We start from the raw sequence: 10,070 nt of genomic DNA, 5'->3' as shown, positions 1-10,070 counted from the left end.
TAGGAATAGTGATATTAAAACACTAAGACATGATTAATAAATGAATTAAATGTACAAGACAAAAAGCTAGAAGAATAACTGTAAACTAAATCCAAATATAGAAGAAAAGTTATCAGTAGAAATAAAAGGCAAAAATACTTCAAGGAAAAAGTAAAATTATTTCTTTGACAGAAAAAAATACATATAGATACAAGCATTGGTAATTCTGATGGAAAAAAAGAAGACAGATGAATTATATATGAGATAAGTATGTTTAGAGAGATTAACATATTTACCAATATCTAGAAATCTTGTGAAGTACATAATAGTTGTAGGAAAATGTAATTCATCAGAATTACTCCAAAAGATGTAGACCCATAATATAACAAAATAATAAATGCAGGGGAAATGTTTTAATGTAATCAAAAGCTCTACCTCCCCCAAGCCAGATGATTTTATGGGCAAAATCTATCAAATAATCAGGGAACTTCCAAATCTAATGAGATAAAAGCTTGCCATCTGGTTCTATGAATTTTTCATAATCCTGATGTCAAAATAAGTAGATCACAAAAATATAAAAATTGACTGTTATATATTATCTAAACTCTATAAAGACTGAAATTTGCTTGACCAAGCCCCAACATCTTATATGCTTCCGTGAGCTTTAGTTTTCTTAGCATTATTAGAGTTAGATTTTTAACATATTATTATAACACACATTCATCATTTTACATATGTCAACATACATACAACTTGATCTAAAAAATATGAGTCATTAAATTTGACCCAAGTGCTGTGAAGTCACTGCTGTCATCACTACCATTCTGTCCACACTCCAAATATTGAGCAGTCCAGAAAACACTGGCCAATCACCTATAGTTTAATGGATCCCACCATGCCATGCACTTCTGAAAAATATTTTGTTAAAAGCAAAACAATATATTACATTATGTAGTAAAATTGATGTGAATGAGTGACTTGTAGTTACTTCCAAATACCATGTCTCCATCTTAGCGAAAGCTTTATAACCCCACATATTACAATGCACCACAACAGCAGCAGTTTAAAAAAAAAAAGACAAAAAAAAAAAAAAAACAAAAAAAACCACCTCCCCCTTAACTCGTTTATCCGAGCATGAGCCAACTAATTTGAACGTGAAATCCTATTTGCTCCTAATTGCTGTTAACATCTTTGGGAAGTGTATATATTTGGGAATCATTTGGCACTTTTGGTTTTTTTTTTTTAATAAAATCATGACTCAAAGGGTGAAATTAAATCATTACAGGTAAGCTAGGAATTTGGAAATGGAGCATTTTCCACTTCCCTGATGTCAGACACTACAGGATGCTAGACATAACTGTAAGCCATCAAAAATATTAAGATCCCTGATAAAGATAAATACATGGATAAGTATAAAACCTGTATTAATGTAATTTTGATTTGCAAAATTTGTGGGGTTTTTTTTACAAGATCTAAAAGACAAACACATAAAAATAATTATAAACCTAGGTTAAAGTACACATAATATATAAAGACTCAACTTGTGATATTAATAAAGAAAAGGAGCCAACTGTAAAGGAATAGAGCTTTAGTATGGAATTGAAGGTGGTATCAATTTAAAATAAATTGTAACTTTAGGATCTTCCTGGTAACCACAAAGAAAATATCTATAGAATGCACACAAAAGGGAATCAAAATGTGTTAGATTAAAAAAAAAAATCAACTAGAGATACGACTTCCAGTTTCTGGTCCACAACTAGCTTGGAAGTCATCGATCCATCATAACAACAAGTGAAAAGCTGAATAAACTAAAAGCCAGTGACTCTTTTTAGTTCTATCAGAATTGAGGTCACAGGGTCAACTACTGCCCACCAAACTAGAGACAGGTGGATCCAGAGAATCATAGCTTATCAGAGCACATTAGCAGAAACCTCTGTGGGAACCAGTACAGAGGCTGGAAAACCTAAACGTTAAGGGACAAACTGCAGGAGGCTCAGTGTGGATAAATGTGAAAATTAAAGACTCCAGGAGGATCCCAGTTTTAAAGAAGCACCCACATTTTTATGAGTTTTACCTCTAGGAGCCAAATCAAGTTCTCATAGTGAAGACTGGAGAAAAATCCCCATTATGCTTCTGCCAGAGAGGGGGAAAATAGCTATTTTGAAATACACCCAAAGCATTCTGTTCTTAACAAGGCATGCCCCAAAGAGAAATTATTGTACCAGAGCCTGCACCCTACTGGCTTTTATTAGAATCTAACCAGCCTGATGAAGAAATGCCCAACTCCGGTCCACTCTAGCCATCCTGTCCCACCTAAGGGAGGGAGGTGGACTGAGAAGCACTGGTGAAGTTCTCAGTCCAGTGGCAGTTTCACCAAGACCGAAGCCTAATCATAGGATTATCAAACACTCCCCCTCTCCCCACACCTTACCACCACATCACTAAAGGTCTGTTTACCAGTGTTACTTTTACCCAGTACTTGAACTCTAGCTTTAAACAAAAGGAAATAACAAAAAATGAAACAAAAAAGGCAATAGAAAACAGTAACAAATATAGTAGGTGTAGGTATTAATCCAATTATATCAATAATCACTTTAAATATCAAAGATAAAATCAAAGATAAAAGTATAGTATGCTGGTGGAAGGGTATATAGCTCAAGTGGTAGAGCGCGCATGCTCAGCACCCAAGAGGTCCCGGGTTCAATCCCTGGTACCTCCTCCAAGTGGAAATCAATGAAGAAACCTAATTACCTCCCCCTCAGAAAGAAAAGTATACCATGCTAACACTAATCAGAAGAAAGCTGGAATAGCTATATTAGTTTTAGAGGAAACAGACTTCAGATCAGGGAAGATTTTCAGGGATAAAGAGGACCACTACATAATGGTAAAGGTGTAAATTTTCAAAGAAGTAATCTTTATGTGTGCCTAATAATGGATTATCCAAATATGTGAGGCAGAAAGTTTTAGAGCTACAAGGAGAAGTAAAATATGAAGACCAATGTATGTATGTATATGCATGACTGAGATATTGTGCTGTACACCAGAAATTGACACACTGTAATTGACTGCTTCCAAAAAAAATAAATACTACAAGGAGAAATAAATGAATCCACTATTATAATTGGATTCTTTCAACACATTTTTTTAAACTTCCATACTTCAAAAAAAAATTGAACTATAGTTGATTTACAATGTTGTGTTAGTCTCTGGTGTGATTCAGCATAGTGATTCAGTTAGTTATACACACATACATACTTTTTCATATTTTTCATTAGAGGTTACTATAAGGTATTGAATATAGTTCCCTGTGCTATACAGTAGGAACTTGTTGTTTATCTATTTTATATTTAGTAGTTAGTAGCTACAAATCCTGAACTTCCAGTTTATCCCTCCCCATCCCCTTTTCCCTGGTAACCATAAGTTTGTTTTCTATCAATCAATAAGGACAAAGTTGAACTCTAGCCCCATCAATCAACTGTATATAACTGACATCTATAGACTATTTCATCCATCAATAGTGGAATACACATTCTTCTCAAGTTTACAAGGAACATTCACCAAGATAAACAAAACAAACTTCTGTGGCCTTAACTCACACCTTAACAAAAGAACAGAAATCATACAATTTATGTTCTCACATTAGAATAGAATTGAACTAGAAATTAATAACAGAAAGATAGCTGGAAAACCCCAAAATACCTGGAGATTAAACAACACACTTCTAATTACTACCCAAGTCAAAGGAATCTCAGAAATATTAAAATATCTTAAATAAAAATGAAAATACAACTTATCAAAATGCCACCAGAGAAATTCAGTTGTACTCCTGTATTATAAGTATCAAACTATATAATTGGAGGTCTTGTGCATTTCAATTTGCAAGGCACCCGTGTACTTAAGATATATACAGAGACCCACTGCACAGTAGCTTTGCCCCTTTAATTGGGGTACCTTAATCTTACATTATTTAGCCACCCAATCGCAGATTGAGATATTGCTCCAAGGGGCCTTAGGTAGCTGCCAGTAAGTAATTTTAATGGCTGTCTTGAAATTAACAAGTGTTATAATGAAATAATCCACCTATGCTAAATAAAACTTTTAGAATGTTCCCAAAAAAGTCCTTTCTACGATTCTTGAAGAAAAGTATTTTTGAAAAATCATCAAAGTACAATAATCTTTGTCTATAAATGACAAAAGCTTAAAAAGTCAAGGTTAAAGACTTTTTGATTACAAAGCAGTTGAAAAGAAATTTAGTTACTGCTGTGACATACACTAAAATTGTGACCAATATCATTTACTAGGACATATTAGAATTTTAGGAATTCCATGTAACTTCTAGAATGTATATTAATGACATTTACCCATATGATACAATTGAAGTTTTATTACCACATATTTGATGATGCTTCCCATGTAACTTTATATACCAAATAAGCCTAGTTAGTTTGATATTCTTCTCTCTGAGATGAAGAGAAAACAAACATTTTGAAGTGTTCCAGGGACACTTTGGAAAACCTGAAAGTTAGCTAGAGGTCAAATGAACCTCATTTAGAGTTGGATCTTTGGGAAGTTTGTCAAAAGTATCTAAGTTTTAAAACACTTGGTCAAATTGAATCACCGGTTACTGTGAAAAAAATACCCATTCACTTAATCAAGGTGCCAATAAAAGGTCTCAATGGCAAATATAGAACACTCACAGAAATCTATTACCAAACACAGTATTCAGTATTTTAAGAAAACTCTGTTCTCCTAGAGAGAGAAATCCAGGTTTTGTACCACTTTACATTTAAGACTCACTTTCTTAATTAAATTCAATCTTATTTTAGTGATACAGGAAAAAAAATGAGGCAGGAGAGGATGACCATGTCCCAGGTCTCAGGTGAGTCCAGGGGACATGCCCCATCAAGTGAGAGTCCTTGGCTTCACAAAGGAAAGAACTGAAGAGCAAGACATAGTTGAGTAAAAGTAGATTCATTCAGAGAGATGCACAGAGAGATTCCACTGACCAAGTGTAGGCTATCTCAGAAGGCCAGAGAGGCCGCAAGGTGTGGGGGTGGGTGTTTAGTCTAAAGTAAAAGTAGATACGTACTCCACAGACAGAGTGTGGCTCATCTCACTCAGAAGGGAGAGCAACCATGAGGTGTGGGGATTGTTAGTTTTTTTTTTTCTTTAAAAATTTTTTTTCCTTTTATTTTGGGGGGAGACAATTAGATTTTTTTTTTTAATGCAGTTACTGGGGATTGAACCCAGGACCTTGTGCATGCTAAGCATGCACTCTTCCACTGAGCTATAACCTCCCCCCCCCAACACTGGGTTGTTAGTTTTAATGGGCTTGGTAGCTTCATATGCTAACAATTAGCATATGTAGCATATGGATTATCCCAACTACTTTGGGGAAGGGGTGGGGATTGCCAGGAACTGGGCCACTGCCCACTTTTTGACCTTTTATGGTTAGTCTCAGAATTGTCATGGCACCTGGGGGGAGTGTCATTTACCATGCTAATATATTACAATGAGCATAAAATGAAGCTCAAGGTCTACTGGAAGTCAAATCTCCTGCCATCTTGGGCCTCAAAGTCTACCAGGAGTTGACTTCTCTGTCATCTTGGTGCTAATTGCTGTGTCATTCCTTTAATGGCTGTGCCCTGCCCCCTTTCTTTCTGGCTCATTAGCCAATCCTGACCATGCAGAAAACTCTCTGTGTCCCCCCTCCACAAACCTGCAACTTTCTGTATCAATATTCATCTGTCCATCAATTTCTTCCCCATTTAGAAACAGAAACCAGCTCTAGAACCAAATCATCTTTTTTTTTCTTTAACAGAATGCATTTTCATTGTTCATACCTTCTTTGCTGAGAACACACATCCTACTTTCCATGCATACTGAAATGTTTCCCTTAAAATCTTAATCTCTAGTGAAAACCAAGGCAAGTAATTGTGAACTGTCATACTGGCATTTCCTGATTGACAAACATGCTTTAGTCTTCCTCTCCTAAGAAGGCAAAAGTAGGTGACCTTATACTGGCCGACAATTAATGTCCTGGTATTTTATCCCATTTGAAGTGACCTGGATAGTGAATAAATTCTCATTTTAACTTGGTTTAGTTTCAAGTTACCAAAATCTGGAGATATTCTTAAAGCAGACATTCCCAAAACACAAAAAGAATTTACCTCTATTTACTTAAAAGCTTTGTCATATCATTTTTGTAACAAATAATAAGGTGTTATTTGATTTCTAGTAAACCTAGGTGCAATGAAAGTATTATATTTGTGGGGTCCTCAGATGTCTGGCAGATTCCTGCTCCAAAGACCCTCTGCTCCAAGGCCCGCCAGGCACCCAACTGCTGCCCTTGAAAGATAACAAAGAACATTCCTTTCCTAATACATACCTGCCTTGGCTGAGATAATCACCTATACAATGCCCGGAAGCCTGACCACCAGAACCGGTCACAGCCTCCCACCAGATTCACGAAGCCCTACCCTTTCACGGCCCCCTCCCTTCCCTATTATCTCAACATCAACCAATCTGAGACTTGCACACAAGCCAATCATGTACCTTGTGACTCTTTGGTACAGGAAGCAACCGACCCTCAGGGCTCACCCAGGCACCTCTCATCAGTGTGGCCCTCTGTAGTCTATGACAGAATACTTAATAAATTCCTTTTCTATTTTCATCCTTTGTCTTCGGTAAATTCTTTTACCACTTCCACACCAGCCCGCTGAATCCCATGACAAATACTTAATGTTGATGACTCTAAGAACATGATTGTGTTAATCAAAGCAACAAGCTTAAGCTAACTTTAATGCCAGATATTGATTTAATACTGCATATTTCCCTGATTACATGAACCTGATATTCATTCTGGCCAGATTCTTTTATATTTTTGAGTATTTATATAAATGCTTAATTTCCCTTAAGCCAATTAAATAGAGCTCTTTTACAAATTAATTTTGGCAGTATCACACATCTACAACACACATCTACAACATATGTACAGACACACAAAGAAACACTAGACCTCATAGTTCCCATCCAAAATTTCAGCCCTGAATCAGGTACAATATAAAACCCATCAGTTATATAAGAGGTTGGATTCAAATTGAGTTTCTGGTAGATGAAACAAATCAAGGTCACCTATGTAAATGGTTAAACACTTTTTACTAATATTTATGGAGAAGACACTTAAGATTTCTATCTGTCTTTGATAAGTCAAGTTCCAAGTTACCTACCTCCTTCCCTAAAAGGTGATGGAGATAAGGGAGAAGACAAGGTAGCACATTCACGTCTCAAGGGCATTGGAGGAGAAAGGCAAGTTCCTCCAGAGTGATTCTGGTCCCTAAGGCCAGATTTTTTTCCTCAGTACTTAAAAGCCTCCTAAGATAACTACGGTGGGAGTGGTAAAAGGATTGGTAGGGTTTGGATTATTACTGGAGCCACACCCTTGGCCCTGTAAAGACTAGATTTCTAAGACAAGGAGTTTGTTTTCCTCAAAGAATTGGGCGGCCACCTCAATGATATAGAGGGATTGACACACGCATTCACCTATGTTGGATTGTTTTACTTTCCCTCATTTAGATTAGGGGAGAAGGCCTCCCCCAAAATTCCTATCAGACTCTGAATATCAGCTGTGGTCAATTTAGTAAGATTGGTAGCCTCCCATTTTGGTAATCTATTTACAAATATTTTTGAGGATCCTCTGTGGGTTTAAGAAGTTCTCTAACTATGGCCCTCACTTCAGGCCTTTGATCTGAAGCGACCCACCGACAACCTCACATGGTCCCATTTCTAAAGGTAACCACTTAATAGTGCCTTCTGAGTGGAAAGGCAATTTAGAAAGTTATTAGAATGAGTACTCACATAAAGAATAGAGGGGAGCAGTAGTTAAAATTTTAGGTACCTTTTATATCATTACTTTCATTAGCCTTCTACAACAAATCTTTCAATGAGGCTATTTTGGAATTTTGAAGCCTTTGGGACTTCCACGTATCAATTAAAATAGGTGTAATAAATAGCTTAAGATGAGAGCTCTCTAAAGTTTTAACAATTTAGATGTTTCCCCAATTCAAAGGATCTATGGAACTAGCCCTACAAATATTTTGCCCTGCTTATCTAGTTTTAGAAAAGAGATAAATATTTACCATGGTTGTTTCCATAGACCTTGAAGGCACAGACAACTGCTCGCTTTAATTGTGGGGTCAAAATTCAACTCTGGGAGGTCAAAAGAACCCCACCTTGGCCATTTCAGGGCCCGATTTTCTTTAGTTCCCAATTGAGTACTCGCAATCACACATAAACCCAGCTGGTATTCCCATAGGTGGCTCTTGGCACGGGAGCTGCTTGGCTTTTGAGGCACAATTCCTGTATTAATTTCGTAGCCTAATGTAGATATGAGACGTGACCTGAACAACTTTGTGAGGACAGTGTGGGGATCACACAAGTGCTGCTTCTGCATCTAACTCCCCAAAGAGTTACCCTTTGGTAGTTTCGACTTCTTTCACGTAGCTCGGTTTCTGCCAATTACAGCCTGAAACCATCATGGATGCTCAGAGTGCCAGGCAATGGGCCTCTGTCTCACCCCCCTGGTGAGCAGTACTTACGTGATGGTCTTGGTGGGGTTCCCCTATGGACCACTGCGCATCTTGAGAGATTGATCCACAGACATTTCTGCAAGGTCAGCAGTCACCTGAGGACACCATCTGGCTGGAAAGAGCAAAATGTCCCTTTATTCTTCAGAGCTGAATAATTCAGTGTCTCATTACACTAGTGAAAGCTTTGTTCAGACCATATATCAACTCATTTTTTTCTCAATTTAAGCCAAATTTAACAAAAACCCGTCCACCTATGTTCTAGCCTAGGAAACACACTGGTGCCCCTTAAGACTCCAAGTCTTAAGTGAAAACCAGCTTGAAAAAATATTTTAGGATCATCATCCAAACAAAGAGATCAGAATATCAGGAGAACTCACCAGGACACCTGAGGAGTACCGAGAAGCCGGGTGGCTCAATGGGCCCACGCTGGTACCAACTGCTGGTTTGAGGTAGACTCCAGGTGTCCTATGGTGGGTTTTCTGATATCCTGCCAACTATGCCAAGTATATGTCAATGAAAAATTAGCCAATTTAAGAAAGAATTGGAAAATTTTCTTTGAGCCAAATTTGAGGATTATAACCCAGGAAGAGCATCTCAGAAAGCTCTGAGAACTGCTCCATGGGTCAGAAATCATGGCACAGTTTTATAAGTCTTTGAGACACAGGGCTGTACATCAAATGACCTATCATTGATAGTTTACATAATCCAGGTCTAAGTGTCATCCTGGTGGGTCATGTGATCCCTTACAAGATCAAGAAGGAATGTTATCTTTTAAGGAGTGGTCTTCTTGATGCTAGGAGATTGTTGGTCTTCATGGGTGAGGAGATATTCCTGCCGATGGGAAGGTTTGGTGGATACATAATGCACAGTCAGGGGAGAGGTGGACAAAGGGCAGAGAACTTTTTATGTTTAAATTTTTCTTGTCTGGCCACATAAAATGAGTTTTATTTCAAATATTCATGTTGTGTGTAGTAATATTTTTTAAAGTAGGTGGCTAATTTAAGAGGTATTTCCACTTACCGTGGGCTCTCTTAGTCACTTTTTAATCTTCTTTTTAAAGTTAACCACATGAATATGTAAATGAATATATACTTGTATATGCATGACTGGGACATTGTGCTGTATACCAGAAACTGACACATTGGAATTGTACTTCAATAAACAAAAATTAAAAAAAAAATAAAGTTAACCACACAAACTGCCATCTCATTAAAAATTCTTCATGGAAATGAGTTAAAATTCTACATCACATACCACTCATGAATGCATTCTCATTATTGAAAAGATCACCATTATTAATTTCCAAAAATTAATAGTAATCTATGATTCAGTATAACATTACAGACACCTAAGGTGACTCCACTTGAGTGCAGTGTCAGGCTCTTGCCCAAAGGTTCTCCTCTTCCCCCATCTCTACCCAGCCCACAATTCTTTTCCATCCTCACTAGAAATGATCCCTGGCTGTTCTCCTTTGATTTGCAAACTGAATGAACAACTGATAGT

The sequence above is a fragment of the Camelus bactrianus genome, chromosome 9 (assembly GCF_048773025.1).
Source record: "Camelus bactrianus isolate YW-2024 breed Bactrian camel chromosome 9, ASM4877302v1, whole genome shotgun sequence".
In the NCBI taxonomy this organism is placed as follows: Eukaryota; Metazoa; Chordata; class Mammalia; order Artiodactyla; family Camelidae; genus Camelus; species Camelus bactrianus.
The sequence above is the reverse complement of the archived record's forward strand: the minus strand, read 5'-3'. Positions refer to the sequence as shown.